This window comes from Marmota marmota, unplaced genomic scaffold (assembly GCF_001458135.2).
Source record: "Marmota marmota marmota unplaced genomic scaffold, marMar, whole genome shotgun sequence".
NCBI lineage: Eukaryota > Metazoa > Chordata > Mammalia > Rodentia > Sciuridae > Marmota > Marmota marmota.
Genome location: NW_026000037.1, coordinates 57,249,901 through 57,277,125, shown reverse-complemented (window position 1 = coordinate 57,277,125; position 27,225 = coordinate 57,249,901). Strand labels below are relative to the sequence as shown.

The following is a 27,225-nucleotide window of genomic DNA, read 5'->3' as shown; positions in this document are numbered from 1 at the left end:
GCAGATGTAAAAAGTTATATCGACCCTTTCTGTTATAGTTGGTTGACATTACTTTTCTGTATCACAAAGTGGCCATTTAGCAAAAATGCCAAAATTCTTGCTTTGTTGGCATCAGACAAACTTGGCAAGAGAAGAAATCAACATACCCATTCATTTTCTTTAAATCCATCCAAATGCTTTTACTAGAGTGTTGTTTATACAAACTGCTAAATATTTAGGTAATCAATTGTCAAGGTAGCGGTTCCTGGAAGAATCATGCTCTATGAAGCTGCCAAGATATCTGATTTTGACATCAAAATTAATTTCACAAAATTTTAGATTTAGTTTAAGTCTGATTCAGATTTGATTCAGAGCCATCAGTAATGGAAGTTCATCAATTAAGGTTTCAGGACAGCTGAACCCCAAACTTTCACCATGTGCCCTTCATTCAGGGGGCAGATCCACTTTTGAATTAAGAACATTTCATCTCACAGAAAAGGAAAAATAACGAGCCATTTCTTTGGGTCACGTATCTCTGTTGCCAGAAAAATAAAAGACATCAAAATTTTTTAGTAACATACATAAGAGGCACCATTTTTGCTTTTATGTAAAGTATCAATTCCACATGTAATTGCTGAATATTTTCTAAATTAAGAGCCCATGTGGTGAGCGGGTGCACACAAAAAGATAATCAGAAAAATCTCAGCATTAAAATATAGTCTCCAAGTCAAAACACATAAATCACGTTGGCGAGGCCCAGGCTGCTGTGAAAATTATTGCTCTCAGCCTCGTGTTTCTGTTGAGTCTGGTGCAGAGGAACTGCAAAGGACTAGGTCTGTGAACTTTAGGTCACAAGGTAAGGCAACCAGCACAAGTGGCTACAGGCCACAACGTAAGTCCAAACACAGGGGTAGAGATGTGCTTCAAATAGAGCCTTTACTAGAGGATGACTTGTATTCTAGTTCCTAGTTCTCAGTTCACTGGTTAGAAAACTCACTTACCCAAAGGAGCCACTTATCTAACTGAAGAAAATAAAACCTTTTCTTCTTGAACAAACACTGTGTAATTTGTTGACTGATTCCCAACTCCAAGAGGTGTGACTACTTATTTCTTTCAGCTATAAATTTTTCTGATCCCCTGGTGTCTTAGTCTATTTTCTGTTGCTATAACAAAGTACTCGAGGCAGGGTAATATATAAAGATAGTTTATTTGGCTCATAGTCCTAGAGGCTGGGAAGTCTAAGTGTGGTGCCAGCTTCTGCTTGGCACCTGATAAGGTATCACATAGTGAGACAGAGAAAGAATGCTAAGCTTAGGAGTTGCTTTCTTTACTTATAAAGCTTCCTTTTCTTATAAAGTCACCACTGGGTCCCTCCCTTATGACTTTATCTATTTGTAATAACTTCCCATAAATTCTATCTCCAAATACATAGGAATTAGGGGATTAAGTTTCCAGCACATGAATACTAGGGGGACACACTCAAACTGTGGCACCTGGACTGTTCCATTGCCCACAAATGGTGCCCCTGTTGCTGGCTGGTTATCTCAGATGTTACAAGGGGGTTAGCCTGAGAAGTACCAGTGTGACTCCATATTCATTCCTAGAAAATCACAAAGGGGTGTACACTACTGAGGTGTTGTGGTTTGGTTGTGGTGGCCCCCAAAAGCTCAGGTGTGAGAGAATGCCAGAAGATTTGGAGGAGAAATGATTGGGTAATAGCTTTAACCTAATCAGTGGTTAATTCCCTGATGGGATTAATTGAAAGGTAACTGGAAGCAGGTGGGATGTGGTTGGAGAAAGTGGTTCACTGAGGGCTTGGCTATGGGATATATTTTTTGTATCTGGAGAGTGGAGACTCTCTCTCTCTTTGCTGATCACCATGTGAGCTGCTTCCCTCTGCCACACTCTTCCACCATGATGTTCTGCCTCACTTTGAGCCCCAAGGAATGGAGCCGGCTTTCTGTGGACTAAGACCTCTGAAATTGTGAGCCCTCAAATAAACTTTTCCTCTTCTCCAGCTGTTCTGGTTGGGTCTTTTAATCAGAGCAGGGAAAAAGCTGACTAAAACGTGAACATTGCTCTGTGAGATCTCAGGCTCCATCCTGTAGGCAGGGCTCAGAGGTGATAGGACTCAGCCTCCCACAATGTTCTGGTTTTTCAGACGTGAGCCAGGGTAGAAACAGATATTCTTTTGGCTCCCCCGCCCCCCCATAAGAGAAACACAAGCTCAAGGGATTCCTGAAACAAAGAAGCACTAGGAATACATTATTCACCTGGGATACATTATTCAGGCTAGTAGAAATATTTGAAAATGGAGGACAGGTTAGAATTTATTTGTGTGACTTATTACCAGTTTTCTTCTTTGTGCATGTCCCTAGAGCAGTCATTTTCAACCTTGGCTATACATTAGAGTCATCTGGGAAACCTTAAAATAATCCCAATGGCCAGGCCACACCCCAGAACAATTACTCAGGGTCTCTGGAGGTGAGACCCAAGCAGATCAACTTTTTATTTTAATTTTATTTTTTTACAGCTCCCTTGGCAATTTCAATGTGCAGCCAGCCAAGGTAAAGAACCACTGCATGGAGGACTAATTTGTCAGTACTACAGACCTTGGTCTCAGGAGCTGAGTGCAGAAGGGTGGAAGCAGTTTCAGGTACGATAATTTGTTGAAAAGAGTTCTAGATATGTAGGGTAACGACCTAATGTCTGCTGAGAACTTATTTCAGTTTTCCTCCTAAGGGTCTGAATCAAAGGCAGAGATGGCCTAAAAATAGCAGCAGTTTGCCTGGCTGATGGCAAGGCTGGAGATTCTAAGCTGCCTTTTAAGCTTATTGCCTTCTCTCTTTAAAATACTGTAACTATCAAGAATCAAGTTACAGGTCAATAAAAGTTCTTTTTAATTATATTAACAAGCGGGAAAGGTCCAAACCAATGCCCACCCTGTGTGGGTATTCTCTGGTACTTACATAACCCTATTACCTGAAATCCAAGAAACCCTTTAATGGGGGAAAAAATCTACCACCGCCACCAAAAGGGCACAGATGGTTGAAGAGAACTGAATTTCCTTAAAGGAACCACAAGTGATACATTTTCCACTTTAATTTATATCTGCCCTTCATCTCCACAGGCTCAATTAATAAAAGTTATGCATAAATCATATGAGAGACCATTAAATCAACCAGTTCACAGTGCTGACTAATTGATAAATAAATACTTCATGAAAATGGTGACGGGTGTACAGATTCTGTTTTTCCCTTTTTAAAGCGGGGTGGGGGGATGGGAGGCAAGGAGTGAGGGGAAGCTAGATAAATAGCTTTAGTACAGATGCTTATAACTCATCCAATTCGATTTTAAAATATTTTTCTTTTTTTTTTTTTGAGGGAGATAAGCTATAAACATAGAGCCCTACAGACAGACCACAATCCTGGATGAAAAGTTTAAAAATCAAATAAAAAATTCAGATTTATTTAATTAGCTAGATGCCTAGTAGCATGTATATAAGATTTTCTAAATCTGTGTGTTACCAGGTTTTTGTTTTGATCCATTAGTTTGGCATAACTTTAGGAAGAGGAGAAGAAAACAAGATGGGGACAGGAGAGGTCAAATCCCAGCTCTTTGCCAGGATACCTCGAAAATAGAAAAGGTCTTTTGTAAATTATTTTGATTGCTGAGAATTAATTTTCTCCAAAGATTACTGCTATATATGAAAAACAACATCTTCAGGATAGAAAACTTATTTCTGCCTCCAACATCATCATGAAATCAGCTGATCTGCAGGCCAGCTATGTGTGGGCAAGGTGCTAAACCTGTGTCCTCATCAAGGAATACGAATGGTACCTACTTACTAGGATGTTGTTAGGATTAAATACGATATTGTATAAAACAAAACAACAACAACAAAATAATAATAACAACAAAAACCAACTTAACCCAGGTGCAGGAACAGAGTAAAACGCTCAAGAAATATGTGTTATTATTGCTGTTATTTACTATGCATGGACAATTCTAGCCCCAGTATGGATTTTTCTACTGAGAAACACGATGTTAGTGTAAATGAGTCCCTTAGTGCAAAGGCTTGGGCTCACGGCTGCATTGAGACAAGTAGCCTCAGGCAAAATGGAAATTTAGAAAAACTATTCTCTGGCCTTGACCTGACATCCCCATCTCTCATGGAGACTTTGTGGCCAATGGAATGACGGAGACAAACTCAGAAATGAAAAAGTGTTCCCAAAGGCCTGGAGGAGAAGGCTCAGCCAGAAGAGGCCCAACCTCTGCCTAGAGAGCAGGTGAGGGAGGTTGGATCTCTTCCCTGAGCACCTGCTCTGCATCAGCACTCAGGTCAGAGGTGGAACTAGTGTAGGTCCCGGCTCTCAAGATGACTCAGTGTGTTAAGGGATGCAGGTGTGAGGCACACGTACATACACCCATACCCTTAAAAACATTAAAGTCCAATGGAGTTCTCTGAGGACACAGGCAGGGACTTAATGTGGCAGTAATCTAGGGACAGAAGTGACCAAAGCAGAGGCAAGGGGCACTCGGCTAGGTTCTGTGGTGTCTCTGAGCCCAGCTGCTGATTTTACACCCTTTGAAGTAACCTTGTTGGAAAGAATCTTATGCTCTCCAGAGAGGTCTCCTGAGGGGCTTCTGTGGGAGAGTGAAAGAACACCCCATTGTTTCTCTCCCCAGCCTCTAGGGGAGCAAGGCCACGGTGACAATTGTTTTTCTTAACCAATTAACAAAGGTTTAAATACTTAATGCCTGTTGCTGAGTACTTATTTCACTATTCAGGGGAACCAAGTAACCATAGTCCTGCTGGGATTTTTTTTTTTTTCACTTTGAAAGAAAAAGCAGGGGGGTGGGAGCCGAGGAAGGCAGCGGGCAAAGTGAGGGAGGGGAAATTAGGGGCCACTTAAGGAAATTGGGTTTCTTCCTGGGCTTGAGGGAGAGCAAGTACTTTCTGGGTACCAGTAGATTGAATGTATTTTAACACATTGTACATAGTCCCCTGCCGCAGTCCGGCTGCAGCAAAATAACCGGGGGGTGACGAATAACTTGTGTACGTTGATACAGCAGGAGTGGGAGCCGTTTATTGCAGGACAGGAGCAGTATTTATACATTCCACACAGCTTATCTAATTAGCATAAACTAGATACATCAGTCAACCAATCAGGAATCTCTACACCTAATGGCTCGGTTTTGTTACTTCTCAAACCACTCCCTCTGGCATTTTGCCAGGCACCATCCAGACTTGTTTAGGAACTTTAACATTCCCCTGGCAAAATGCCAGGTGTTATTTTGACTTGTTTACAGACTCTAACATTCCCCAACATCTGTTTGTGTGGGGATTCTGGAGTCGGTACCACCCACAGCTAGTAGAGAAGCAGTGTTTGGAGTTTTCCACTGACTGAGGAGACACATAAGAGAGAAAGACATCCATTTGACTTTTGTTTGGAATCATTCAATAAACATTGGTTTCCACCCGTGAGCAAGGAGCCTGACAAGGATTCTTTGCTTGTCCAAATTTAGGCTTCCGATCCTTCTATGAGGCCCATTTGTGTACTTCCTTTAAAAAAATCCAGTTAAAGGAAAAGAACCCTGATAAGTCAGTTTAGCCAGATCCTCTCATCCTGACATCTGCCCTGGTTTCTCATCTTCAGATGATTTCTGATCATCTGACCTGTCTTGTGCCAGAATCCTCTTAGGTTGGTTTGGCCAGAATCCCCCTCACCCCTGATATTTCCCCTTAGTAATTTCCATCCGTTGACCCTATGCAGCTCCTTGGCTATAAATTCTCACTCACCTATGCTGTATTCAGGGTGGAGCCCTTTCTCTCTCTCCCTCATTGCAAGACCCTGTTGCAGTGGTATCTATATCTATTGTGATAATCCCGAATAAAGTCTTATTTACCATGCTCTAACAAGTATCATTGAATATATTTACTTTAACAAGTTCTATTAAGGTGTCATGGAAAATGCCCTTAGTATGAGATCCAAAATCCTTAGCCTGTTGGTAGTTCTGTCCCTTGCCTATCTTCCTAAGCATATGGTACACTATATATCAGGCAGATGGACTTCTACTTCCTTGTGTATTCCCTACTGGCTTTTTTCTTATAGCTTCTGGACCTATCCCTCAGCCTGGAACACACTTCCCACTATAAAGAATAAGAATAATTTCCAATCATCCTTCAAGTCTTCATTATAATAGAGCTTCATTATGATTTTCCTAGGACACTCATCCTGAGTCCTGGGATCAGGCTATGTTCTCTTGCTATATGTTCCTGTAGCAATCTAAACTTCCCCTTTTAAGCCACTCCTTTCATGATTACCATGGCTTAAAAGCCTTTCCTCATTTCATGAGAGCAGAGACTATTTCTATTTCATTTACAAATTATGTCTCAAATAGCCTAATACTTCATGTCTAACATATAATATTTGTTTCCTTTTTAGTTTTTAGAATGATCTCAGTCTATAATGTATCCTATAGTAGGAGGGCACTCTATTGTCTTATAATAGACACCACTGAATAGCTCTGTGTGCATATGAAAGTACCCAAAATTTAAACCAAACAACACACACACCCCTCAAACCAAGATTGGCCAGTTTTTGATTTTCCTAATACTGAATATCATGTGGGTTTAAATCTCTAGTCATGTTAATTGCTACTGTTGCAGATATTTAGCTCCTATCCCTGAGAAGGAGTAAAAAAAATCACAGTCTCTGAGTACTTGCTACTGGTTACACTATATAGCTTGTTATCCTTTGAATATGAGGTATTCCTCACAAGCTCCTGTGTCAATGCAGGAATATTCTGAGGTAAAATGATGAGAAATGCAAGCTAATTAGTCCATCCTAATTTGAATGGACTAACTGGGTGGTAACTGTAGGCAGGTGGAGGAGGTGGATTGCCCCTTCCTGTCTCTCTGCTTTCTGGCCTCCGTGTTCCTCCACCACACCCTTCCACCAATGGACCGTGATGGACTGAACTTCTGAAACTGTGAGCCAAAATAAGCTTTTCCCCCTCTAAGTTGTTTTTTTTTTGGGGGGGGGGTATTTTGTTCACAGTGATACAGAGCTGACTAATACATAGATCAAGCTTACTTTTTATTTTTCAGTTTTTCCTGCATAGATAAATTATTCAAGGTGTTATAACTAAGTGAAGTAGTAACACTAGCTTTGGCAGAAAGAAAGCACCAGAGTGAAAGAGAACCCAAGAGCTCTGCCCGCCAAGGTTCTGCAGACAAACTTCTGTAAAATATTTACTGAAGTCTCTGATGCTAAAGAACTGTGCTGAGCTCTGAGGAGAAACTATGGAAATCATTCATAAGTAAAATTCAGAAGGGTCTAAAAAATACATTTTGATTCAGTAGAATTTATTTCAGAATGTAAAGGATGGTTCAACTTTTTTTAAAAAGTCTACTGATTCTGGGTATGGTAGCCATGCCTGTAGTTCCAGCGACTCAAGAAGGAGGAGGATTGCAAGTTCAAGGCCAGCCTCAGCAACTTACTGAGAACCTGTGTCAAAGTAAAATAAAAAGGGCTGGGAATGTAGCTCAGTAGTACAGTGTCCCTGGATTCCATCTCCAGTATCACAAAATACCTAAAAAAGAAAGGGTAGAGGAACAGACTGGCATCTAACCTCCCTTGACAGTCTGCTTCCCTCTCTGGGTTCAGACCTCCACCTGCTAAGGTCTTCTATGAGTAAATCCTACTTCCTGTAAAGTAGGTTCCACATACTAAAGCTCGCTCAAGTCCTCATCAATAATCAAGGCCTTATAACTGTGCCCAGGGTCCCCAAAACTGGTGCCACAGCTCTAATATGCAGAGAAAGGGAGGTCTGGCCATTCCTGGAAAGTTCCAGAACTCCTTGTAGGAAAGTCAGATGACTCACTCTGCTCAATAGATAAAAAAGGGCAGCAATCTCATAGGGAAATACAAAAGTACAAACAGTGAGAGATAGATGGAAACGTAGAAATATATGTTTTAAAAAAGTCTACTAATGTATAAATACCAATATGCCACACTACTGGAAAGTTAAAGAAAAAACCATAAGGTCTAAAGTAAAACTTTAGTCCTATGGTTCATTCATCTAAATAGATGCAGAAATACTTCTGACAATATATAATCTCTTAAGAATTATCAAACAAGAAATAGAAGATAACATACTTTATCTTATAAAATTAATTTGTTGAAGCTTTACAAGAAAAAAATCATACTTAATGGTGAAACTTTAAAGTCTCTTTTTAAAAAAAAATAAGATCAGGAGCTGAATAGCCATTCTCATTAATTTTGCTTATATTCAATGATGTATTGATACTTCTAGACAATGTGATAAAGCAAGAAATAAGAAGAGAGCATAATTGGAAATAAAGAAATACATATTTCTATGTAACAGTATGATAGGCTATATAGGAAATCTGAGACAATCTACAATGAAACTAAGAGTCTAGAAAGTTGATGTTAAAAAAAATCAACATACAATAATGGGCATGGTGGTGCATGCCTACAATCCCAGTGACCTGGGAGGCTGAAGCACAAGAATGGCAAACTTGAAGCCAGTCTCAGCAGCTTAGTGAGGCCTAAGTAACTTAGCAAGACCCTGTCTCAAAATACAAAAATAAAAAGGGGTGGGGTTGTAACTCATGGGTATAAACAGTAAAGCACCCCTGGGTTCAATCCCCAGTATAAAAAAAAAAAAGCATACAAAACCCAATAATGTTTCTATATCCCAGCAATGACCAATTTAAATATATAATAAAAAACCATTTATAATAACACTAGAAAATGTAAGCAGAGTAACTAGTCTCCAAGGTGATCCCCAATGATGCTCCTACCCCCACCACCTTCTTGGCATTGGAGTACTTCTGTACTTGGAGTACTTCTGTACTCCTCTCCTATATTTGATATGACTGATATGTGTAATCAATGGGATCACAGAAATAACTGTGTGTGATTTACAAGGTTGGGTCATATAAAATATTGTGGCTTAGGTCTCTCTCTTGATCTTGTGGGTAGAAGCAGCCACCATGTCAGGAGGACACTGCAGCAACCTGAAGCAGAGGCCCACAGGGTGAAGAACTGAGGCCTCTTGCCAACGGCTAGTTAGAAACTGAGACTTCCTTCCAATAGCTGTATTGGAATTGGGTCCCCTGGCTATAGTTGGGCCTTCAGATGACTGCAGACCTGGTTGTATCAGGAAGGATCCCAAGCTAGGATCACACAGCTCAGCTGCTTCTGAACTTCTGGCCCTTAGAAACTGAGAAATAATAAATGTCTGTTTTGCTTAACCATGAAGTTTTGGGGGTGGTATTGCAGCAATAAAATAAATAACTTTAACAGAAATTAATAAAGAAGATTTATGAAAGACATAAGAAAAACATTTAAAAAAACATTAACAATTTAAACTACACATCTAGGGCAAAATTCAAACCTACTTCCTATGCAACTTGATGAGCGAATCCTAAAATTCATATGGAAGGTCACAAGAGCAGGGATATTGAGGGAAAAAAAAAATGAAGAATGCCACATATGTGGAAAGGGATGAGATTTGTCTTCCAGATATAAAATTTATTATGCAGCTACTATAATTAAGACAGTGTGGCATTGGCACAGAGATAGACAGACAAATCAATGGAATATAATGAAAAGGAAGTCCAGTAATAGATTAGGAATCTTCATTCATGTGGTGGGCAGAATAAGGCCACTTCCCTCTTCCCTGGAAAGACATTCACATCCTCACCCTTTGGATCTATGAGTATGTTAGGTTACACAGTGAAGGGGAATTGATGTTCCAGATGGAATGTCTGTTGCCAGTCACCTGACTTAACCTTAGAATATGGAGCCTTTCCTGGAGGGTGGTGAGCCCAATGTAACCCAGCTGGGACCAATGGAATCAATGGGCCCTTAAAATAGGAAGTGGAGGTAGAAGTTGGTGTTGAAAATACAGCCTCGGGAGAAGGACTTGGAATACCATTGCTGGTTCTGAAGATGGAGCCAAGGAATGCAGGAGGCATCTAGAACCTGGAGAAAGCAAAGAAATGATTCTCTGCTGGGGCTTCTGGAAGGAACACAGCCCTAAAATCACCTTTTTGGACATTTCAGATTTCTGACCTCAAGAATTATAACATAGGGGTGTTAGTGTTAAGGTTCTGGGTTCAATTCGCAGCACCAGAGGAAGGGGTATGTGAGGAGAATTGTCGTAAATCTGTGTTGCTTTTAGCTACTAGGTTAGTGGTCATTTGTTACAGCAGCAATCGGAAACTAGAACAATCTACAATAGAGATGGTTTACAAATCAGGAGGGAAAGGATGCAATAAGCAGAGTAGGACCAATCGGTTATCCGTAGAAAAAAAAAAGAAAATCAGATTTTATATATATATAAAGATATATATATATCTATATCTATAGATATAGATATATAATATATGAAGAAATTATATTATATATAATATATTATATATGAAGAAATTCAAATAGTTAGCATATTATAAAGTATTTATCTCTCTTATCACTTTTTTTTGCTATGTCATTATGTTTCTGACTCTTTTTTTTTTTTTTTTAAATCTGAATATTCCAGGAGTTGGTGAGGACACAGAGAAAAAAAAGGCTCTTAGTCTGCAGGTGAGGGTACAAATTCTTATTGTCTTTGTAGAGAGCAATATTCTGAACAGTGGAAGGTGTACATTCTAGTGGCTGAGCAATTCCTTTCTAGGAGGTACATACCCTAGAAATCTCTTGCCTTTATATATGAGGAAGCAAGTACAAGAACCTCATTTATTTATTTTAAATAACTTTTTTAGTTGTTGATGGACCTTTATTTTATTTTGTTTATTTATATGTGGTGCTGGGAATTGAACGCAATGCCTCACACATATGAGGCAATTGCTCTACTGCTGAGCTACAACCCAGCCCCTCAGCATCATTTATAATACTGAAAATCTTAAACAACCTATATGTCAATGGAAAAGCAGAATTGTGTTGTGCTCTTACAGTTGATGAGCAAGTTCTACTTGCATCAAAATGGATAAATATTGAAAACATTTTAAGGAAAAAACCCCAAATCTACAGAATGACAAATACATTCTGCATCTGTACAAAGTTTTAAAACATAATGTTTGTGCTTTCATGTATGTAGGGTTTTGCAGGACCGAAGCTTATACAATTTGAGGGACTCTTTAAGAAAGAGAATATATAGCTATAAATTGGGTGCAAATGTGAATATTAATTTTGAATAAGAAAAAAATCACAACACATTATAAATTAAAGCTGACAAATGCCACAAAAAATAAAATCCAGAAAAACAATGTAATACTCTGATTAATGATTAGACATACCTTTATAACACCATGTTCTTACATTTGTTGGCTGCATTCCTTTTGATTCCAGTGTTGTAATAAACTTTTCTATAGAGAGTTAAAGGAGACTTCTCTCTTTTATCTAGCATGATTAATCAAGAAAATGGGAAAATGGGTCTTTAGAAAAGAACCTTTAAGCATCAAAACTCTGTAACTTCTGCCCTTCTTGCACTAAAAGGTTGTTTGTCTGACCTCTCAGGGCAGCCTGGGCTGTAGGCTCTGAGCAAGGAGCACATCCTTCTCAAATGGTTGAGCATGGGAATCGAGGCACAGAGCATCTACCAGGGGTAGTTCTCCTTAGGTACTGGAAGGTTGTGGAGGTAGTGCTGGCAGTGCCTGGGCCACCCACTCCAGACCTGGAGCTGTCCCCCAGCTGGAGTGGCACTTGAGGCTCCAAACCATGGTGAGGGCTCCTACCCGGCCACTGGCTCTGCAGCTTCTGAGCCATGCAGCCCAAGATTCCTTATCTTCAGGAAAAACTGGCTCCACCAACACTTTTAGTAAAAGTAAATACAAGGGAATGAAAAGAGAATTCAGGACAGTGATTACTACAGGGATCAGAGAAGAACAGGGTTGGGACAAGTTAAGATGGGATTTTAACAGGTTAAGATGGGATTTAGAATTTTCAAATTTTTTTTGTGTATATGATATATATATGTGAGGGATCTAATTTTCTTTTTTTTCCTCTATGGATAATTGATTGGTCCCACTCTGCTTATTGTATCCTTTCCCTCCTGATCTGTAAACCATCTCTATTGTAGATTGTTCTAGTTTCTGAGTGCTGCTGCAACAAATGACCACTAACTTAGTAGCTAAAAGCAACACAGATTTATGACAATCCTCCCCCCACCCCTTGTGCTGGGGATTGAACCCAGAACCTTAAAACTAACACCCCTATGTCATAATTCTTGAGGTCAGAAATCTGAAATGTCCAATTTAAAATGTAAAATTTTAATTTTAAAATTTGTGGGTAATTTTTGTATGTTTTCTTTTCTTCTGGGTTATTGAAATATTTTATCATTATTTTGTAAAATAAAAACAAAGTCTAACTGAGAGCACTTGGTCCATGTAAAAAGGTCTCATCCAAAGAAGTATATTGTTTACAGAACATGAATCTTTACATGTGGTGAATCTGATTCCCCAGTTCTTTGCTGGCCATAGTTTTTCCATTTTACTAGTTATAGAACCAAGAAGTATATTTTTATTACCTTTATATGAATAGTTGCTTCTATAGTGACGTGTTCCACAACCATACTTTGAAATTAAATCCAATTCATGACTTTTACTTTGCCTGGGATCTAGAGACTAATTAAAACATGGATTTCTTAAAAACAATAACTTGTTGATCCCTACAGTGTATAGAATTTTGGTAACCAACTCATTTCTCTAAGAAAATGCTGAGCATTTTTGAGCAACTGCTAAAAAGCTAAGCTTGGGTGAGGGGCTTGGGCCCGCCACGTAAGGCTGCCACCGGCTGGAAATGGCAGGATTCCTGGGGGCTCTGCTCACACAGAACACAGTATCTACTCATCTCAGCAAGGTTCACACATAAACTAGGTGTTAGCTCAGAGAAATCATTGCAAATTGTGAATAATATAATGAATATATTAACAGCCTAGGATACTTAACACACTTTTAACAAAGCGTAAATTATGCAAAATGCAAATTTGAGCAGTAGTTAAGAGTGCCCATGTGTTTATCTTAGGATGATTTTAAAATATTTCACCAGAAAGCAAACACTAAGTTTCTAATACCTCTTCCCTGGGAACTACTTTTGATATTATTTTAAAACAAAGATTCTTCACAGCTGCTCAGGAGAGGGGGATACTTCTAATATGGAACAGCTGCTTGGTTTTAAGTCCAGGTCATCCCTAAAACTACTTCAGCACCAGGGATAAAATCATATAATTAATGTGCCTTGTCCCCCTTTTGTCTACCCCTGCCTCTTCCCTCCAAACAACCCTCCTTAAGTTTCATGTCCTCAGACATCACAATGCCCAGAGCCTTGGTCTGCCACTGGGCGTCTGTGGGAGCCCTATTTCCCTCAGGCCGACAGCTCTTCTGAGTTGTGGAATGAGCCTATGCCCCTCCTACTTCTTCCTAATTTAACCCTGAAGGTTAACAACTGGGGACCAATAAAGTCAAAATGGTGTTTATTTATACAACCTTGTTTAGAAAGGGTTTGGGCATACTATTATATTTATTTCCAAAATATTAAACAGGTAAAACATACATGCATGGGCAGACACACACACGCACACATACACACATAGTCTCACATCCCCTGAATTTCTAGAACACTTTGCAGTTTAAGCAAAATCTTTCCTCTTCACATTTAATATTTGGAAGTGCTTGAGGTCAGAGGAAAACACTTTCATTAGGCGTTTGATGTTGGGAAGGAGCTCCAGGCAGTGCAAGACAAGTTGGCTTCCATTTTAGGAGCTCCTCGGGATGTGGGAAGAGCAGCTAATGAAATGTTTCCCTGGTTAAAGTCATGGGAAAATGAATCTTCTAAAGTGGGAGGTATTCTATTTTAAAGTGCACAGTAAGATTAAACACTACCCCAAAGCTAGAATATTCTAAAGGGAAGTAGGGACCCACCAGCTCCTCCAAGGAATTTATATACTTGAAATCATCAACCAAAGGCTCATCAATGGAATTGCTGAGTCACAGATTACTAGAGTTTATTCCTAAAGCAAGAGACCAAAGAAACCCAGCTTTCATGTATGAGATACCAAGGAAAATGAAAATTAAAACAGGTATTTTTCTAATATAGATGCCTTCCAATTCTAACCAGTTAGCCCATATCTAGCTACCCATCAACCTAGGGGTTACTGGGTACATTCTACCAGCATTCATCTGCCAGGTAGGTAACAGGTACTATAATAAGGCCCACTGGGCAGGCAGATGGGTAGCTTCAGACTTTGCCCCCAAGGAGATTCAAGTCGAAGGTAAAAATATATTTTCAGGAAAGTGATAAATCAAAGATAATGGGTTTACTCTGAAATTTTATTGGTTTGAATAATTAAAATAGTTTTATATAGAATTTTTGCTCTTTGTTCCCATAGTTTTGAGTTCTACTGAAGTGAAGGTCTTGGTATTCAAGAGAAGAATGCTTCCAACAGGGGACACAACAATGGTTGCATGAATTAGAAAACAGATTGCCAGTTGGCATTTTGGGGCTCTTCATGCTACTGAACCAAGAGGCAAAGAAAAGAGATTGCTCTACAGGACGTATTGATCCCTATCAGCTAGGAACTGGACTTACACAATGGTAGAAAAGAGGAGTGTCTGCAACCCAGAAGATTCTCTGGGTATCTCTCAACACTTGTAAGTTTAATGGTAAAAGTTAATGAAAACTACAAGAGCAGAAATATGCAGAACCACTGAAGAATCAGATCCTTATGAGGTTTGGGTTGCCTTGTCAGGAAAAGCATCTCAGCCAGCTGAGGTTCTTGCTGAGAGATCATAGAGTATGGAATAAGGAAACCATAACCATCAACTTTATGGCTTTGTGACCATTTCATTTCCACTCACAAGGATTACAGCAGCTATGCATGTTTTCTTCTTGCTTTTTAAAAAATGCACAAGCATGTATACACAAGCACACTAACTTCTTTATTCTTCCATTCTTGTCCTAATGTTATTATTACTATTACTCTCAGCTTCACACTCTGTGATGATGGAATAGGATCTTGCAAATCCTTTATCTCCTTTGCCGCATGACACCCTGTTAGACTCTGTCAACAGGGGGAGCTAGGGAGAGACTGCAAGGCAGCATAGGGAAGGAGGGGCTGCTGCATCTTTTATATGTCACATGAAGCAGGTCTTCATCCTTACAGCAACAGGTGATTATAGCAGTAGCAGTGTTCCCACACTATGAGAACCAGCCACATTGGTCCCCTCAGATCACTTGTTGGACAGTGACATTACTGAGAAGTCTGGGTTTCAATTTTATAAGGCCCCTTTCAAGGCTACAAGCTAACAATCACATCTTTTTGTTCTTCAAGTTTTAGGAGTGGTAGACACTTCTTAAAGTGTGTCTCTGGGACACTGCTCTGTCTCCCTTTTGCCCTTTCAATTGTTTTTTTTTTTTGGGGGGGGGGCGGTAACTGGGGATTGAACTCGGGGGCACTCAAACACTGAGCCACATCCCCAGCCCAACACTGTATTTTATTTAGAGACAGGGTCTCACTGAGTTGCTTAGTGCCTTGCTTTTACTGAGGCTGGCTTTGAACTTGCAGTCCTCCTGCCTCAGCCTCCAGAGCTGCTGGGATTATAGGTCTGTGCCACCATACCCAGCTCAATTGTTTAATATTGATTAACAGTTAAAGAATTATTAAAATCTTGCCAGGTATGGGGTGCATGCCTGAAATCCCAGCATCTTGGGAGGCTGAAGTAGAAGGATTGTTCAAAGCCAGCTTCAGCAATAAAAAGGGCTGGGGATGTGGCTCAGTGGTTAAGCACTCCTGAGTTCAATCCCTGGTACCAAAAACCAAAACAAAAAAAGAATTGTTAAATTCTCTCTGTGAAAATAATCGGCATGGTTTCTGTTTCTTGATTTGGGTCTTGACTGATAAAATGAACACTTGTCTTCCCACTACCCATCTTACTCCTTCCACAGTGTATAGCATTCATGCATTTGAAGAGATTGAGTCCACCCGCAGATCCAGAGATGGATCTTGGTAGGCCTAAGTCAGGGTAACTCCATTCCTTTTCTTACAAGGGATTGGTTCAGATAACCCAGGCATCATTGAAATGGCCCACAGCATCCCCCTGGCTGGAAGGCTTGATTAAGGGAGGTCTAATTCAGTTCTGAGACATGGAAGCTCCAGCTCCTTATGAACAGTGTTTTGCTTAGATATGAAGCCTAGAACTGCTCCAGCCATTTAGCCACTAAATGGGGAACCAAAATGAGGGTGAAGCTAATCCTCCAGGATGACAGAGTTGTGGGAATTGTAAAGGACAGAGTGTGAAGTCCTGATGAAGTCATGCCTCATGTACTCAGGACATTGCAATTAAGTGAGTCAATAAATCTTCTTTATTGTTTTAGCTGGTTTGAGTTAGGTGTGCAATTACTTGCCAGCAAAAGACTTACAATAAAGTCACCAAACTTATTATAAAGGCCATGCTGTTTTATATTAAGAGACAGCATTATTGTACACCTAAATTAAACAGTCATGGAACATTGATGGGGTTCAGGACACACTCTCTCAAAATATGGCACGTGGTGTTTGGAAACAGCAGAAGCAGGAAGGTCTCTCTGACCTTCTCTGCCATTTTCCCCTGAAGCAGAACATGAAAGAATTCATTGACCTTCCCTTGAAATAGATGCCTAGACCAGGAGAAAAGGAGCTAAAGACTCGGAGACACAGAGAAGCATCTTAAACAGGCCTTGCAAAGTTCCTCCAGCTTATTGCCATTAGATCACACACATTTTTGTCCAATCATGCTTTTCTATAACTGTCCACTTCTTCATTAGACCTAGCATAAAACACACAGGTTTTCCTGTTTCTTTGGTTCTTCGTTAAGAAGGCTCTGTGTCACCTAAAAATCTATATTAAATAAATTTATGACTTTCTCTGGGTAATGTGTCTTTTGTTATAGGGGCCTCAGGCCATGAGCATGGCAACAGGTGAGGACCAGGTCCTACCTTTCCTCCCCTACAATGCATCTCCCATGTGAGGTGTGCACCATGAGGATGGGGAAAGGACTAGTTCCTTCACTTTGGACCCTTCAGCTAGATTCACCTTTTACACAGTTTCTCCTCTGCACCTTGAAAATGCCAGAATCCTTTATCTGAATAGGAACAGTTTTCCTAAATTTGTTCTTTGCAATCATAAGGATACAGGCATCTGTCTGTTTTTACATTTTTCAATTGGTAGTTTTAATATCCTGAAAATATGAATTCAGGTCCATCTAGCACACATTAAGTTCAGATTAATCAGGGCTTGTACGCGACTTGACTTCCCTCAACTTTACCTTGCCCTCCTTATGCTGGCAGGGGGTAGGCCAGGCAGGAGCAATGGACTGGTGGGTGGACTGTTTTATATCCAAAGACCCTCACAGAGGCTGCCTCTGCCCCTTCTCCAATTGAATGGCGTGAATGTCCATGCTTTTCTCCTTTGATTTTGTAGCAAGGAACAAAGAAACCAATAACAAAAATCCCTTCTCACGTTTGTAGATTTTTTCAAAATAATTTACACAGATGGTTTAAATTGGATACCCAGCCCCCTGGGACATAGGCAAGGGAGGTATGGCCATTTAGTGACACTCCCAGAGGGTTAGGGCTGTCACTGTCCCCAGACCAGTCTAGCAATGTGATGTTAACATAATTATTAATACTCAGTAGATGTTGGCTAATGAAGAAAAGTGAAAGATGAGAGCTTGCCAGCAGAGTGACTTTCCAACATTGCTGGGGCTGTAGAGCCGAGGGACAGCAGTTAGGACAGGAGCTAAGGATTTGTAACTCCCGTTCCTGTGCTCTTTCCCTGATATAAAGCTGCAGGGGGAGGCTGTGAGAGGAGACTCGAAGGTCCTGGAAGGCACCAGGGAGCAGGGACATTTGCCGGGAGGGGGCTGCTGAGGGACAGTTTGCCACCTAACCACGCCTTCACACGTGGACTCTTCCTTTCAAAGCTGACTATCCCGCCATTTTTCTCCCCTTCCAGCCACACAGGGGACCCTCTCTAGGCTTCTGGTGTTTTCATACATGAGCCTAAGGAAATTTGCTGTGGGGACCCAAAGAAGGGAACCATGAATGGAAGGGAACATATAAAATAGAATTAATTTGGAGCTAAAAAAAAAAAGAAAGAAAGAAAAGGTGAGCTCTGAGGATCCTATGTGTATGTAATGAAGCCCAGGGAGAACGTGACAAGGGCACTGGACAGAGAATTGGGGGCACTGGGGCTGGCTGGGACTCTGTCCCTAATTGGGGGTGATTTGGGGGTAAGTCCCTTGTTTTGAAGTTTTCATTTCGTTTTGTAAAACAAAGCATTAGACTTTTTAGAGATCTGGAAAGACCATTCCAGCTGTGAGACCCCAGGTGGCAATGGGCGTGGTCAAAAGGGACTTTCTACTCAAAACCTGCCCTGGTCCTCCCATTTACTGTTTTTTAGACAAGCTTAGTATTTTCTTTCTGTTTTTAAAGAATATAATGTGTATGAGAAAAAAATGTAGAAAATATAGGTAAGCATATTAAGGAAGAAAATAAGGACTGGTCATTCCTATCATCCAGAGTTTACTGATTATTTCAGTTTATTTCTGATCAGGGGTTGACAGACAACTATATAACTTTTTTTTTCATAGAGCCTATGATCTGGAAATGGTTTTTACATTTTTAAATGGTTGAAAAAAATAATAATATTTGTGGCCCATAAAAAATTACCTAAATTAAAAGTTCAGTGTGCATCAATAAAGTTTTATTGGAACACAGTCATGCTTATTTATTTACATGCTACCTGTGCCTCTTTACCCTCCAGGGGCAGAGTGGAATAATGGCACCAGAAACCTCAGGGCCACAAAGCCCAAACTACTTATACTGGGTTCCTTACTGAAAATTTTTGCTAACACTGATAAAATAAATAAAAATGTGTATGTATGAAAAATTACATTATATATTTTTTATTCTACTTTTTTCTCTTAACATTTAAGTACAAACACTTGATGGTAACTGTAAATTTTTTAAAAAAATTATGCTTCAATAGTGCCCTAATGTTATGTCCTTTAAGATGTGTTATAACTTAAACATTCTTCTTTTGTTGGTTACTTGGCTTATTAAAAGTTTCTTAGAAATGCTGCAAAAATGCTTAGGGATAAATATTTATATATTTGGTTATTTCTTAAGATTCCTAGAAGTGAGATAATATCAGAAAGTATATGAACAGCTATAGATACACTAAACATACTGCACCAATTTGCACACCCATTATTCGTAGTGAATGACAGTATTCATCTCCCTGTACCCATCTGAACAATTATAATTAAGGGATGGGGAGGGGAAGGAGAGAAGGAAGAGAGGGAGAAGGAGAAGGAGACTAAGATTGAGACTGATTAAGTGCATGTTCATTTGCTTCTATGAGTGTATTTCCTTTTCAATGAAATGGGGGTAAGAGTTCTAGGAACTAAGTGATTTTGGGCTGGGGGATGTAACTCAGTGGTGGAGGACTTGCTCAAGGTGCATGCTCAAGGTGCTGGGTTTGATCCTCAGTACTGCAAAATAAATAAATAATAAAACAGCAGGTTTGCTTTGAGTATCAAAAAAAAAAAGATATAAAAGCACCTCTTGACTATTACAGTATAGTAACTGTGCTCATAATTATCCTGATTCTGTAAAAGTACACGTTCTCCCTCTCTGTGTGAATATGTGTGTGTGTGTGTGTGTGTATATATCAGCCAGTTCTCACCCCTGTAGGGGAAAAATCCAGTTGTACTGTAACTGTCCTTTTTACAAGAGAATCAGGTCTTAACTTCACAAAGAGTATTTCACCCTTGAGTTACATTCTTAAAATTAGATCCATGTGTTTCTTTTAATTAGTATTTGATACAGTATTAATATTCTTATTTATCTTCTACATGCCATATGGATTAGATTCTCATTACCTTTGATCTTAATACTTTTAAAATATGTAAATCAGCAGACACCCTCTTTAAAGCAGTGTTTGCATCCCTGTCTATTACTGCCTTGGGCAAAAGGAAAATATCTGCATTGCAAAAAATCCCCCAAATGTGTGGAAATCCTGAAAACCATATATTACACTGGTCAATCTCAACAAATAAAATAATGGCCAGCTGCAAATAAAGCCAATTAGAATGCAGTATTTCTTAAACCTGACAGAGGTTCAGTGGGGCCCACTATGCCTGCAAAATAATGTGCCCATGTAGTGTCATAGGCACATTTCTGGGCAAAACTAGCTAAGACTTTGTGATCCACTCAACTTGTGTAAACAGGATACATTAAGCTTTTCTGATTGGTGAATGCCAACAATTCAGATGAAATGCTTCAGTGGTGGGAGCAGGGTGTGTGTGTATGGTGGGCTGGAGGAGGGGTGTCTTTTTTATTTACTTTGAGCTGGTGCAAGTCATTGTGCATCCTTGTTCCTTAGCTTTCTTGCCTATAAAATGGGTAGATTAAGCAGGTGATATTGTAGTTCCAAGCACCAATAAGAAAGAATAACGAGAACACCTTTTTAAGGAACTTTAAGTATTAACTGGGATTTTAGTTAATAATCAACTCAGGAGTGAATAGGGAAGGAAAAGAGCAGCTATGATTGATTGATAAAAATTAATCTTAAACTTATATGTTCTAATTACAACCCAATTCTTAGAAGTGAGATAATATCAGAAAGTATATGAACAGCTATAGATACACTAAAAATACTGCACCAATTTGCACATCCATTATAAAAACTCTATTCTCTTTTTCTTAAAAAAATGTATTGTGAAATTTGTTATTAGCATTATCTTTTTACCTCTTAATTTGAAATTCTTCAAGTTTGTGCTGGACTAGTCATTCCCTCCCCTTAGAGCTTTTCCAATAATGGTACAAAATATTTAGGAAAATTTTTAGTCAATTAAAGTAGTATTTGCATGCCACTAAATGCCACAATTACCCTTCTTATTTATAAGAGTACTTGTCTTTTGTCAGTTATTCATTCTACTTTGGAAAATAAACAGCTACCCAGACTTTCCAACGGGGTTAACAGCCATCTTTGGACCATAGGAAGGCTTATGCTCTTACACCTACCTATGGTTCTTTTGGGGAGAATTCATTTTTAATTCATCATAAAGGTAGCCACTCTACTGTCTTCTTGTGCTTTGACTCACAAGCACCCTACATCCTATTCGTTACTAGATTCTATGCAGTCTGATTTTAAATTCAGTTAAACTTGCTGACACAACATAGAATAGAGAGTGTCCCTTGGAAGCAGTCCAATTTCTAGAATAACAGAATTCTCCCATAGAGAGATTACATGTACTTAAAATATATGTATATGTATTTTAAAAAGATATATATGTGTGTGTGTGTGTGTGTATGTGTGTGTATATGTGTGTGTTTGTGTGTGTGTGTGTGTGTATACACAAATATATTTATTATTGGAGCCCTACCCCAATTACTAAAACAGAGACAAACTATAAGGCCCAGCTAAAATATCAAGCACAGGAAATTGGAGTTTATATGACAGATTACTGAAGTGATAAGAGGTTCAGGAATACCCAGAGCAAAAACAGTCATGACATAGGTTATTTCTCATAATAGATTGGACTAGAATAAATGAGAAACCAGGTATAGATTTGTAACACAAGTTTGCATTGTGAATTTGTTTCTCAAATTAAGTGAAATATATTTGTATATATATTTTTTTGTTGTTGAAATCATTTCAAAAAGAGGAGAGCCCAGCAAAACACCTGCCACATTGAACAAGACGTGCATCTCATCCAAAGGGGCCAGCCTTAGCCTTGAGGATGGGGCTGTGCGGTTGGCAGAAGGAGGAGCTGCTGACCTTAGGCCACCTCCTCCGCCCAACCACTGATATTTCAATCAGCACATTGAAAGGCTAACCCTCGTTTTCACACTTATTGCTCTAGGATCATTTCATCATAATTCTCACAGCTATCATGGAGACTCAGGGCCTTAAAAAGTTGTTGAGAAGGCATTGTTTTTCTGAATTCTGTTTAGGGAGAGCTCAAGTCAGAAACACTAGCATCTCATTCTAGATTCCTGCCTCTGCCCTTCCCACCAGACATCAGTCCCCACGTCCGGCATGCCCCACTTTTATCCTCTGGCCTGGACTGGAGTGATGACCTCTCTGCCAATCTCATCTCTAGTTTTGCCTCTATCATTCCTACTCTCCACAAGGAATTCAGAGGTCACTGTCTAGATGAGCATGTCATTCCTCTGCTTAATATCTTCAAGGGCTTTCCATAATGTTCAGGACAGATGGCAGTCCAGCTCGACACACAAGGCCCTTCCTGATCTGACATCCCTTACCATTTCAGCTTATCTTCTACTCAGAGCTCCAACACCACAAACTCCCAGTCCTCTAATCCTTTTTTTAAAAAAATTATTATTAGTTGTTCAAAACATTACATAGTTTTTGACATAACATATTTCACACTTTGATTCAAGTGGGTTATGAACTCCCATTTTTACCCCGTATACAGATTGCAGAATCACATCGGTTACAAATCCACGTTTTTACAAATTGCCATACTAGTGTCTGTTGTATTCTGTTGCCTTTCCTATCCTCTACTATCCCCCCTCCCCTACCCTCCAGTCCTCTAATCCTGTAAGAACCATCATAGACCCATCTTCTCCTGAAAGTTTTCCCTAAGTCCTGAGTCCACATTAAATGTCCTTATGTTGGGCTCCCATTTGATCTTGTGTATAACAACATAATAACAATCATCCTACCTGAGGACAGGTACAGAACCATATTCACATTTCTATTTCAGTGTCATATATCATAGCAAATAACAAATGAATGTCTATTCAAGGAATAAAAAAAGAACCACTTTAGTTGCTATTGCTCAAAAACATCCACTAATATCTCCTACTCCTTCAGAAATCACTCATTGCTAGGTAAAAGCCAGCAAGTCTGATGAATTAAATCTACATAAATGCTGTATAACTCAGGAAACATAAGTTTTGTTAACAGTGTGCTTTTAGGAAGTAATTCTTAAATTACCAAGAGACACTATTATTGAGTCTTTTAGAATGATGGAATAGATTCATTTATCTCATAAAGAATGAATCCCATTGTGCTGGTTAGCTTTCTGTCACTGTAACAAAATACCTGAGAATAACTTACAAAGATAAAAGGTTTATTTTGGATCACAGTTTTGAAGGTCTGTGGCTGGGCAGGCCCATTGCTTTGAGCCTCTGTGGTAGGTAAGCCATATGGAAATGGCAGGGAGTGTGTGGCAGAGCAAACTGCTCACTTCATTGTCAGGGGACAAAAGAGAAAGAGGAAAGGACTGGTGTCCTATAATCACCTTCAGCATACCTCTAATGACCTAAGGACTTTTCACTAAGTCCCATCTCCTAAGAGTTCTACCATTTCTCCACTAGCACCACCCAGGGTACCAAGTCTTTAACACAGAGGACCTCTGGGGTATACTTATCTAAACCAGGGCACCTACCTTTATTTCTACACCACAAAAGCAACAATGATAGCAAGAGGGCCAAGGAAAAGGCCAGAGGAATTGCAAAGGCTCTGCCTAACATTTGCAGATGGGGTTGCTGGGGTCACATTAATTGGTAGAATAAGTATTTTGATATTTGTGCAATTGAAAATAACCTGGAGATCAGAAACCCACTGAGAAAAAGTTCAGCCAAATCCAAAAACAAGAGTGGAATAATCTACAAATGGCCATTTTCCAAGAACAAATAATCAGAATGGTTATTTGCTAAATAAAATCAGCCCTCTGGGTCTTACAATGATTAAGGAAAACCATCCAAAAGCAGGGTTAGGTGTCTAATACCACTGAGAAGAGTAGCATGTGTTTGCATGGAAAATAACAACACAGTGGTCCAGAGCCCAGGCTATGGAGCAAGGGAAGCCTGGGTTGAATCTCACCTTGACACTTTCTGGCTAGATAAGTGTGGACAATGCGAAATAGAGATATTTTGTTCACAAAGATCCAATATAAAAAAAAACATTAATTATATGTCTTGTAACATAAGACTAACTTAAGAGAAGGACCTAAATAAAAAGCAGACCAAACAGCCCAACCCCATCCAACCCTGATGATGATTTACATTCAGTTCTTTTTTTCCTTTAAACACCACTTGCCTGACCCTGTTACAGCTGCTGGGAGAGGTTGGTTTTCTCTCCAAATTGGAAATTCTTTTTCTTTAGTCAGGAACTTTTGTACAAGATCTAAATCTGATTTCACAACATTTGAAATGACAATTTTGGCAAGTTGGTAGTTTAATCTTGGATCTTCCCCCAGAACCATACCAGTGTCTGAGTCTCCTTAATCATCTTCCAAACTAGTTAAATTAGGTTTAGGTAGAGAAAATGCCTTCATGTTCAAATAATCCATATTGCCTTATAATGAGGACCTTGTGGACAGAACCGGGTCCTGCAGACGGCGCCAGCAAAGAATATCTGAATTCTAGGATTTAGGGAATAAGAGAGCAACTCATATTAAACAGGATTCCTAGTTTTCTAGGGATCACAGCTCAAAACATAAAGCTTGAGAAGATAACTGTCTGATTTCACAGTCTCTCTCTCACATAAGGTTCCAGGAAGGTTCCTCATCTGTCTTTGGATGAGGACACAATTCAAGGGCAGGTTCATGGATTCCTGAGGCTGTTGATGACTGAGCGGACATCTTACTCTAGTTATAACCAAGGATACCACACTAGTGTGAAGAGAAGACCATGACGCTTGAGTAGCTTTGGAAGTTGCCTGTATCCCCTTCCTCTAGGGAAATGCAAGAGTGAGACACTGACTTCTGCTAACTTTTGGGACAAGGAATGAAGCATGCACCTAAGAAAAGACCAATACAGTGAAGAGGAAACAGAGCTGGCACTCTGGTGGTCCTCGGAGAAGTACTGGGGCTGCAGGTAAAGGTAAGGCAGGATGATGAACCAAAAAAATTAAAATTAAAAAATAAGACCTTCACAGTCTTATGATTAAAAAAAATTTTTTTAGTTGTTGATGGACATTTATTTATTTATTTATATGTGAGAATCAAACCCACTGCCCCATCATATTAGGCAAGTGTTCTACCACTGAGCTACAAACCCAGCCCCAGCCCCAGTCTTATGAATTTTCAGATGTTACTTCGCTTTGTTTTTCTCTCTTCCCACTCACCCTAGCCAACAAGGTTAGAAGGGAAAAATGGCAGACTGGATGTCTAGATATCTTTGGATAAGAAATACCAATTTATCTAATAGGACATAAGCCCCCAGCTTCATTTTTGCAGACTTTGTCCTTGAACATTTTTAAAGAAGATTATTCAGCCTTTAAAAAAAAATGCTTGTCAATCCTAGAATTGTGGCCCAATTCCTGCTACAGTAACCCCACTCAGGAATTATAAATATCTGAACACCTGCAATGAATGTCTGTGCAATTTCCATGGCTTTTTTTTTTTTTTACACCTTAACTTCAATATTCCAAGAGCCAATTGAAACCACTATAGAAAGTCACTGGGCTGTCACTGATAAGCAAAGTATCTTAGGCACAAGAGCCAGCACCTCTGTAGAACATGGTAAGGCAAACTGCAGGATTCAACCCCGGGAGCTTGGGTTTCAAAGAGCTATGCTTCTCGTCTCTTACTTGAGCAAAAGAAGATCCAAACAAAGTCATGCAATAGCTAAACCAATGCCATCTGTGTGGAAATCATATTTTAAACACAAACAAAATCAAACGCTCCATATGCCCTCACTCTTGAACATTTGCTAGAACATTTCTGAGTTATTTATTGTTAGAGAGTCAGTGTGGTCGAACAAAGGAGGCAGCAGTACCCAGACCTGAAGTCCTGGCCTCCTTCCACGTTCTTCTGCCTTCATTTATTTATTCATAATTTTACACATCCCTTCCTATGGAATTCAGATATTTTGCAAAGTATGACCACAAAGTAGGGTTTTTCAGGCTTTGCCATGTCATGGCACACAGAGAAGTGATGCTGTGTATATGAGCTGGTAGACAGACACCAGGTAAACAGGCTGTTCCTGAAGCCTGTCTTGATGTCTGTCTTGCTTGGCTGCTCTGAGAGCCCAGAGCATCAATACTTTGGCACAACCCATAACCTAGCCACAATTCATCATAAGCTCAATGGTAACCATGTGAAGCTCATGGTAAAATGCATGTGTTTCCTTGGTGATGTTAAAACTATTACTTCCTTAAAAAGTTGCTAGATGGAAATTTTACTTAAAAGGACATCAAAAAATATGCATGACTCTTGGTCACCCCCACCCTAATTCTCATCAGGCTGTTTTTTGGCAGGTGGGAGGGGGACTGTGTTAAAATCACTAGAGATGCAACTTTCCAAACACTTGTAGTTATTTCTTGTCCTTATGAGAAGCGATGGGAGGTGTGGCTTTCCTCAAGGTGATGTTCAGTTTGTCATTCTCACTGTGTTTTATTTTTTCCCCATTGGGCTTCCTGCCTGGAGCCTCAACATTCTGGGAAGGGCTGCTCATTGGTCATCTCTTTTTCAAACCTCAGCCAAAGGCCAAACAAACCATCTCCTGTAGACTGGATGCAAAACAGAGTTTTGTTCTTTGCTGCTCTGGTTGGAACTATACCTATTAACTTCTTAAACATTTCATTACAGTTTTTTTTAATAATAATAAAAAGTAATGTCATACTCTCAGGTCCAAAGGGAGCTTTGAATATTCTGTAAGTCCTTTGTTTTGGATCTCTCACAACTTTCATTAGCATCCCTTAAAATTTTAGGGTAAAATTCACATAGTCAGTTGGGAATTTTACACTCACAAAGACCTCATTGATGTCCTTGTTCATTTCATTAACATTCATCTAGTTATAATTTTGGATGAGAAAGATAATTTTAGTCAAACACATTATTACTATAGGCAACAAGTTTATAACTCAACCACTTCCTCCTTTTCTTCTACTGTATTATTTGATTTTTGCTCTTAGGGCATAGGCTGGCAAGACAAGAGGAAATGATCTTTGTGACAGTGTTTGCAATTGATATAGCTCGAGTTATTATTTCAACCAGAGGTTGCTAATAAAAATTATACAATCTGTTTCTCACATGCCACTTTTGTTAGTTGTCTTATTTTCAAATGTGAAAATATTTCCAGGTTAGATGATTGACAAACACCGATGTTCAAGTCCTAAGGCTCAAGTCTATGACTTGAGCATAAAATATGGTGGTTCTTTCTTAGTGCTCTTGCTCTGTTCTTAAACCTGGAC

At 39.5% G+C, this 27,225-nt stretch overlaps 1 protein-coding gene and 1 long non-coding RNA gene across 2 annotated transcripts in view; one reads left to right on the top strand and one right to left on the bottom strand.

Annotated features, from left to right (window-relative positions):
• Nucleotides 1–27,225, bottom strand: part of Myo3b (myosin IIIB) — a 425,075-nt gene that overhangs the window by 66,674 nt on the left and 331,176 nt on the right. The window lies entirely within an intron of this gene.
• LOC125619426 lies at nt 1,941–15,469 on the top strand. Its single transcript, XR_007350983.1, has 3 exons — nt 1,941–2,635; nt 10,555–10,598; nt 14,401–15,469. It is a non-coding gene; the product is annotated as an uncharacterized LOC125619426 (long non-coding RNA).